Here is a 9,434-nt window from a genome sequence, read left to right as displayed (position 1 = left end):
AACTATATTGCTTTGATGGATCTGGAAGCTCTAAGAATGAACAAAGTTGCGTGTTTCGTCGTACTAAACATTTAAAACTGCTTTTAGCTTCTCGTTCATAGTTTACGTTTCATGAAATATTTCCATCATCATTTCCTAGAACCTCGTGTTACTTATTGGAGCGGTAATTGATATAATTAGATAAATTTGTCTGTAGGTATTTTGAAAATAAATGTATAGTGATATAATATTCTGAAACAGTGATTATCAGTCAAGGGTATTTTGCCCTAGTTTGGTCATTTCACAATCAATGGTGGTAACGACAGCCTGTATTAGTTCCGATAAAAAAGAATTTAAATTAGTTCTGATAAAGGAAAGAATTTAAAGAGCGTCAGAAAATTTTACCGGAAGTGCATTTACATTTACACTACTATTTCCTTTACTTCTCAATTCTTTCTTATCAAAATGAAGGTGTAATTTTCCCCCCGAATGAACATTTCCGTTACGAAATGTAAAAAATCATTTTACTTCGTTGGAATTTTATTGGTTCCAGTAAGAGTGAAGGTGCTCTTGAGTTCCTGACATAGATTTATTGCTAAGAAAACGAATAACTGATATGTTCATACATTAATCAACAAGTACTACACTGATCGCAAATATATTAAAAATTCATACAATTAACCTTTTTAATCGTGCAGCGAGATAATGCTATTTTGCCAAACAAGCAAATGGACTACTATCGAAATTCCTTGGAAAATAAGTAGAATGACCGACTTCAAATCATGGAGCAAGTATTTGACATAAACCGTGTGGCCATCAACTGCCCGTTTAGTCGAAAATCCTAACAAAAACAGTAGGCCAAGCGACTTTTTCAATAGTAGATCATCGTTGCCGCAAAGGTCATTCGTCTGTTTGGTGAGTTATTACTATTTAATTAAACGTAAGATAACGGTTTAGTTTTAGCGTTTTTTTTTATTACTATTTTGTCCGTTGCCATTATTAACCCACCGTACAATGACAAAATCTCTCCGGTGTTACAGTCATCTCTTGAGCAGGTTTTACCACACCGGCCTCCAAGCAATTTACTTCTTGCGGTCTTCAGTGGCAGAGCGAGTGACTGTACACGGCAGGGCTCTCTCTCTCTCTCTCTCTCTCGCCCAGAATAACGCAACACTGCGGAAAAGTTTATTTGTGCAGTTTAAATGAAACTCCTATTAAGAGAGACGAGGTATCAAAATTATCTTCACATGAATGTAAAAATCAACTTGAAATCAGTTCTGGCAAAATAGAAAAAATATACATGAGAAAAAACAGCAAAAAAAAAAAAAAAAATTACGAATGTCAAGCAAAGTGTTTAAATATGAAGGAGTTGCAATATAGAAAAAAGGTTGCGAAATAATAATTAAACTCGATAAAAGAAAGTACTACTTCTCTCTCTCTCTCTCTCTTTTCTCTCTCTCTCTTGCCCAGAATAACACAACACTGCCTTTCCTGGTTTAAATGTGCATTTTAAATGAAACTCCTATTAAGAGAGACGAGGTATCAGAATTATCTTCACGGGAATGTAAAAATTAAATTGAAATCATTTGTCAAAATAGAAAAAAATATACATAAGAAGAAAAAAAAAATTAAAAAGGTCAAACAAAGTGTTTAAATATGAAGGAGTTGCAATATAGAAAAAAGGTTGCAAAATAATAATTAAACTCTATAAAAGAAAGTATTTCGTGTGGTCAGGTAACGTTCGTTCGTTTTAAGTTTAGCCATTCTTGTGCTGGCACAGGCTCTTGTTCTAGGACACCCCGTAAATTAAAATAAGTATATCTTAGTTTAACCAGACCACTGAGCTGATTAACAGCTCTCCTAGGGCTGGCCCGAAGGATAAGACTTATTTTACGTGGCTAAGAACCAACTGGTTACCTAGCAACGGGACCTACAGCTTATTGTGGAATCCGAACCACATTGTGACGAGAAATGAATGTCTGTCACCAGAAATAAATTCCTCTAATTCTTCATTAGCCGGGTGGGAGAGTCGATCGCTGGGTCAACAGAGTGCCAGGCGACAGCTCCATCCACCCCTCCAACGAAGAACTAACTGACAGCCACAAACCGTGAAAGGGAAAGGAGCAGAGAGCAACACAACATGGTTTGATTAAGATGAGTGTGACTGTGAGGTGGACCTGATACCATTCAGCGATTTATAGGGGCCGAAAGGAAGAAAAGGACAGGCAGAGTTGCAAGTCCCCTAAACCTGGTAGTACCCATCAGTGAGAGAGAAAGCGCTATAGCAGCGAGTCCCATTAAGTAGAAGGGCCTGGGAAGGAAGGAACAAAATTTTGACAGAGAATTATTGTAAACACAATCTCCTAGGCCCGAGTTCGAGTCTCCAACCGGCTAATGAAGAATTAGAGGAATTTATTTCTGGTGATAGAAATTCATTTCTCGCTATAATGTGGTTCGGATTCCACAATAAGCTGTAGGTCCCGTTGCTAAGTAACCAATTGGTTCTTAGCCACGTAAAATAAGTCTAATCCTTCGAGCCAGCCCTAGGAGAGCTGTTAATCAGCTCAGTGGTCTGGTAAAACTAAGGTATACTTAAGCTCGAACACAATCTAACCAGCCTTCCTGTAAGTGAGTTGGACCATCACAGTTGTTCAGTAATTTGACTCCTGAATATTACAGGAACAAGCATTACGGGTGGCGTCTCGTTGGGTGTTCTGGGTGTCTTGGCCTGATAGAGGGAGAATGAGCATTAAAGTCACCGACAACGATAGTGTTGCTCCTTAATGCCATATCAAAAAAGGACCTCTGCCTCCAATGTTTTCTGGGAGCTTTATAAAGAATGTGACTGGTCAGGGTCATTCCCTCGAGAATTATTTTTGATACTGTGATTCTACTTCTAGTCCACAGTTAATTTCTAGAAGTAAGGAAGAGATCGTGTATTTAATTAGAGTCATGAGACCTCTTGTTGTGTCAGACTCGGGTATTTGGTACACCGAGTATCCCCTGTAAAAGAAAGTTGTGTTACCTTGAAATGTTTCCTGCAAATCCACACTAATATCACACTCGGAAAATAAGTCTATTTTCAGTCCTTTCGATATCAATCTCGGGGCAGCAAATTTGAAGACTCTAAAACCAACATTTGAAGTCATCTTGGCTCGGGTAATTTGATACCATCTATAGCTGGTTTTGTGTTGATTCTTTACTAAAGTATAAAATGCTGTGTCTAACCAAGAGCGTCTCAACTTCATTAATGACAGGGGTAAGCGGTGCTTCAAGGCATTAATTTTCGCTACAGTCTAATGAAAAAAAGGCACCCAAAAGTGGCTTTGCAGTCTAAACAAAAGAAACTAGGGGTTAAGAATGCACCCCAATATAATAGCGTGTTGAAAAAGAAGTTTGTCGAGAATAATGAAATAGATAATAAAGAAGATACTGCCTTCCATGCAAACGCGTTGGTAAGTGCTAAAGTAGGGAAAATGAGAGTTCTTCAAAAATTGAATATATCTCTGCGTCCACACTGAGGCGTCAAAATTCCCGTACAATTTCTTATCATGCATAGAATAAGGACTATGACGCAGACTTTCGAAAAGTCATTAGGTCGAAGAGGAGTCCATAGGGTAGTTCAAGTGGTTTTCCATTCCCTTCACGGAACATTTTCAGACAATATTATCTTCACTAAACGTAACGTATTCATTAGTACAGAATTTTAATGAAAGGGAACAATTCAGAATGTTGTTTACATCTGTGCCATATTTTATTTAATAGCTTCTTTTGTTTCCTCTATCGCACTAGACTTGTCCTCCGCAAACCATTTCTGTTGGTTTGTTTGTTGGGAAAATCAGCCTGGCCATCATGGGTTTGCATCCCATACCCAGGTTTATATATATATATATATATATATATATATATATATATATATATGTATACATATATGTTATAAACATATTTATATATGTCTATAACATATATGTATATATACATATACATATATATACATATACATATACATATATATATATATATATATATATATATATATATAATGTATATATATATAATTATTATCATTAAATTTGCTGGAAAGAGATTACGTAAAACTTCCTTAGGTAGTAAGTAGTCCCTAGACTGTAAGACTAAGCAACTTAACATTATCATCAGAAAATCCGAGAAGCAGGAACCGAAACAGAATAAACATGACATACTTCTCTCGGGATAGCTGAACTGAAATGTGGCGAAACAAAGGTTCTGATAATTCTTTTCTTGAATTTTTTAAGGAGAAAATTTAGAACAATTGTTACTTGTGTTGAAACGCCGAACCGGATAAATACTACACTTCAGACAAATGATAGACTAACGACATTTAATAACGTAAACAACGATGGTATTATTGTGATTATTAAAATGGCTAAGAAAACAAACTGTACAACTGATCCGATGCCAAATCTGAACTTATTGGCGTTGAAAAGTGTTCATGCTGAGTAAAACAGCGAAAATTATAAATGTCATTGTCTGAATGCAAGTTCCCTATAGCTGCTGAGACAGTGGCTGCTGTTGCTGCTAACAACATAAAGCAAAACTCAGCTTTTTCAGGCCTCTTTCGAATTTATCTTTCCGTGTCCAGAAGGTTAGAATATGTAATTCTTGAACAGATAATTAGTTATCTTGAAAGGTTAAATGCTTTACTGGATAGTCAGTTGGTTATAGACACTTATATCCTATAGAAACCGCTGAAAATTCTGTTTTAAATGAACTGTTAGAGACGATAAATAAAACAAATGTGGTATTTTGGTGCTGCTCGATCTCATCGTGTTTGATACAGTTATTCACGAACCTCTTTCAAATTATTTACGATCAATTGGTATTACTAAAGATGATTTTGAACATTTGACAAGCTACCAGTTAGACAAAATAATGTGTACAAATAGGGAACTCCCCTTATGAAACATGAAGAGGAACACCTCAGGGCAGTGTATTAGGTCCAATTTCAACTTGTATTATGAAACATGCTACAGGGACGTAGGGGCAAAGTTCAAGTTATTTGCAGATGACACCCAATTTTGTTTTTACATAAAACGATATTGATACAAATGACACAATAAATGATGTCCTCACCAGTGTAAGGAATGGATAACATTTAAGCAGTTGAAATTAAATGAAAATAAAACTGAGTTTATGTTGGTAGGAAGGAAAATTGAAATAAGAAACCTTGGTGGTTTTCGTCTTAATATGAATAGAAATATAGTTTCGATCGCTGACAAAGCACGTGACTTAGGTGTACTGCTAGATTTACTTGTCGCTTAGTGCTGAAATTAAAAATTTTGTAAAGGTTACTGCACATCGTCTTAGTAATATTTCCTTTGTTAAAAAAATATATTGGAGAGTGTTCCATAAAAATCTTGTAATTAATTGTGTCGTAAATTGGGTGAACAACTGCAGAAAATACTCTGCCTCAGACGCAACTAAATACTAAGTAGAGCGCCAAGAATAATAAAGGATGTTGCACCACATGTCAGGAGTTAGCCTGTTGTTTGGTTATATTTCTACTAAATAGTGATGCGTTAAGCTGCAGTATTATAAAATTACAATGCTGAGTTGTCAGAGATGCTTTGTGTTTACTGCTGTACATCAAAGTGTAGATTAGCCTCAATAGCTAGCAAGTGCTTCAGTCTATACAATAAGCTCCACTTGGTATCAGGAAGACCGAAAACACCTAGTAGTTCAGGAAAAAATTAGACGACTTTTTCTGAGTGGGATGAGTGTGAATTTGACAATTAATATGGAATACGCAATCCAGTAAATACAAGAATCCGGGAATGTGTCTGCGTTAATATGTATGTGACAAGTTGAGTTTGCAGGTTTCGCAGAGCGCTTTCGCTGGAGTGAGACATTCTCTTGTTCGGCAAATTATTGATAAAAGTTTTCTGCTCTGATACACAGAGGCTAATTTTACCAACAACCGAGAAAGCATCAGCAAATTCTTTCAAAGCTTCCCCTTAATTAAATAAAACCAACAAAACCAAGGACGCCTTACTCTTCCGCATAAATCGTCCCAGTTTCAAGACAGGTGAATCCGTGGTCCTTGATGGTGACGCCAACAGCACCGGGGTTCTCGTCAAGCAAAATAGCAGATCTTTTAGTTAGCCGGAACAGCGGATTCGCGGAATATCATAGGGTTACCCGGTTCGTTGTTTGGTCGGTTCCTCGCTACCTGAGCAGCCAGAAGTAATTCCGTACCTGTTGATCTTGTTATTGAGTTTCGTATCGTGATAGATGGTCCACGTTTAGTTGTGGCGACTCTCCCGGGCTCTGCAAAGGCAAAGTTTCATAATTTTCATGTTACAATACTTTTGTTAATGTTAAATTTTTCGTGACGAAGTTTAGTTTTTTCCCCATTATCGCAAGAGTTCATGGGTGTGGCTACTTGACGTAATAGCTTACTGCAACAGGTTTTTTTTTTCCTGAACTTAGCTTTTAAAATAGTGTTACAGTAGACTAAATTGACATTTTAATTATTTAATGTCATGTTTTTCCTTAATATTTTGGTATATAGAAGATGAATATCAACTTACCGCAATTTGTGGACAGCATTGAATATTTGGTTTGAAATTTTTTGGTTATTCTTTAAGCTTAAGTTATCAGCTTTCCCATTTTCCGCTTCTAGACTATAAATCTGCAATAGGTTTCATTTATTTCTGCAGTATATAGTTTTCAGGACCATTAGATCTGATGGTACGTGAAGTTAATATTTAATTTACAGTACTTGAAAATGAAGTGCCTGTTAAAATCTTTAATTTCGTGTAAAGCCTCTCCCCCCCTTTTTTTTAAAGCTTGATATCGACCTTGTCTTGTAAAGATATTAGTTGCATTTCTATTTTATTAAAGCAAATCCGTATCCTGCTACAACTCTAATTTTAAAATACTTACAGATTTGTGACATCTGTACCATTTCATGAAGCAAATTACGCTTGTGAGAAATAAGAGGTGAAAATTCTGCAGCCAGAAAGTTTCTCCAACTACTCAAAAACTGACTTTGGCTTAACTGAAACTAGGTGAGGTATGCCTGTACAAAGGTTTTCTAAATGAATTTGTGTAAGTTTAACTTGCCAAACTTTTTTTACCTCCACCTCTACAGGGGCGGTGCCCCTGTAGAGGGTGGAGGCCCCTCTCATGCGTCGTCGATAGGTCTTAGGACCTATCGGCGGTGCATGGGAGTTTTAATTGGTATTTCTAAGTAAGATACACGGTGGGATTTAGCGAGAAATGGCAGTTTCTCATAGTATTTTTGTTGCTTATTTACAATTTAACGCTATTTTTGGGGGGTCGGCTGTAATTAACCTGTAATTAACCCCTGAAGTCCATCCAACAAGGTGTTTCCATACGCGATCTTCATAAGACAGAACACGGCTAAGTGTGTAACGAACGGTTCATATCCCGTCCGGCAAGTGCAATACCTTGGAAAATGGTTTTTTCTACACTTTTAGGGCTTCTGACACTGGCGGTGCATTTGTTTGCTGTCGGCCAAATGGAATGTCCCTTCGCCGTGTTTAGTACTGGCCCGGCGGGGCCCCGGTACACATGCGTTAATAAGTTATTGCACTTGTCGGTCGGGATATGAGCCGTTCGAATGAGCCGTTGGAAACAGACGTAGCAGTGTTGTGTCTTATGAAGATAGCGTACGGAAACCCCATGTTGGGTGGACGTCAGTGGGTTAATTACAGCCGACCCCCCAAAAATAACGTTAAATCGTAAATAAGCAACCAAAATACTGTAAGAAACTGCCATTTCTCGCTAAATACCCGCCGTGTATCTATTGCTTAGATCTACCTTTTAATTTAATAAATTTTCCTTTCAGGTGGTAATTGCATCAGTCTAGCCACTTTTAGTATTAACGTACCTTGAATTTAGATTTGAGATACACAGTAACAACTTTTATATTGATCGCTTAAGAATTATTATAGAATTTTGCAGTTATCAGTGAAGACCTTTTAACTTACTTAGCAATTAGTTTTATAATACTTCAATAGATAGTTCAATAGTTAACGTAATCTGCTAAATATATCTTGAGATTGTAGTTAATATATTTATCCGTTAAGATCCCAATTTCCAAACTCTGCAATAGTTTTAATTTTGCACATGTTGAAACGTTTGGTGTTTTCAACAAAAAAGTGTGTAGTGATGCATTGTTTTAAAAGCTAAGGTTTGACGTTTTTTAATTTGGATATTGATTAAAATTAACAAAATTTAACATCAGGAATTTTAATGGAAGTTATAGCTGTTAAGTTTAAATGTTTAATTTTAACGAAACCTATGCTAATCATACAATGAACAGGCCTATGATAACATTGCAAAAAATCTCGCTTAATATGAAACTTTAGCCTATTTGAAGTTGGAACAAGTCTTTGAAAATTGTTTTTAATGCTTTTATGATGGTACAGGAAATATCGCAGGCCTGTGTTTTCAGTTTAGTACAGTAGACGGACAACGAATAGCGAATGATGCCAGAACGTGCTATGCTCTTAAACTTGGCAGATTGACCTTTTGCATTTTTGCTCGGGGCTAGAGGTTTGATGTAGTTTCTCTGGTTGGCCTTCTGGTGCCTCCCGTTCGTTGGTTTAACCATTTTTTTTTTTTTTTTGCTTCGGGTTAAGGTTTGAGTGGTTAGTTTGTTAAAGAAGAAAACTGGATCTATCGCGAAGGCTTCAGTTCATTAAAGTTAAACCGTATATTTTACTGACCAAAAGAATTTTAGATGTCATTTCAATTTTACTTACCAAAGGAATCTTGAATGTAAATTTTTTATTTGTAATAAGTTCAAACAACATTTCTGCTGTAGTTTTTTTGCTTTGCAGGCTGTGGGTTGGAATAGATCCTGTTATTCAAGATCTCCGGTGTTCGTTGCTTTTACTTTTGCAACACAATTTTAATGAGGTGAGACAGGAGCCTGGTGTAACTTGGTGTTACTGATGTACTGCACTTTATGCCAAAAGTTGTCTTACTTTGATAAAAAGGTGTATTTAGCGAACTGATTTTTCAATAAAGATCACGTGTAAATATGAATGTCTTACCTTCACTAAAATAAATTGCATACTTAGGTTTTCTAGGCTTAAATTCCGAATTGAATTATGTAAAGAACTTCAGCATTTAACCTTGACCGGGTGGAGTCTTAAAATCCACAGGGTTTTACCATACCGGTATAAAGTGGCTTAATGTTACCTATAAGACCATAGGTAAAGCCTAATGCTCCATCTATTGGTAATATTTGAGATAGTCATGATGTTTTACTCTGTTAATACCTGAAATTACTGTTTTTAAGTGTTTTGTCTGGTAAGTTAAGATAAGTTACCTAAGCAAATGACTAGAATTTTCGAGAATCACGAACTGATGGATTAAGAATTGAATGAAATCCTGAAAGCCCATAAATGGCAACAAATATAGTACCAGTACAGCAGGCACAG

The 9,434-nt window shown here is 36.3% G+C and overlaps 1 long non-coding RNA gene across 2 annotated transcripts in view; it reads left to right on the top strand.

Annotated features, from left to right (window-relative positions):
* The window catches only part of LOC136835152 (uncharacterized), a 41,616-nt gene extending 32,584 nt beyond the window's left edge, over positions 1-9,032 (top strand). For both annotated transcript variants that reach the window (XR_010852004.1, XR_010852003.1), the window contains one exon: positions 6,906-9,032. This is a non-coding gene — a long non-coding RNA (uncharacterized lncRNA). The remainder of the gene's footprint in view (positions 1-6,905) is intronic.
* Positions 9,033-9,434: the final 402 nt, after the last annotated feature.

Source organism: Macrobrachium rosenbergii, chromosome 55 (assembly GCF_040412425.1).
Source record: "Macrobrachium rosenbergii isolate ZJJX-2024 chromosome 55, ASM4041242v1, whole genome shotgun sequence".
Classification (NCBI taxonomy): Eukaryota; Metazoa; Arthropoda; class Malacostraca; order Decapoda; family Palaemonidae; genus Macrobrachium; species Macrobrachium rosenbergii.
Note: the sequence above shows the minus strand (reverse complement) of the source record. Positions and strands in the feature narration are given on the sequence as shown.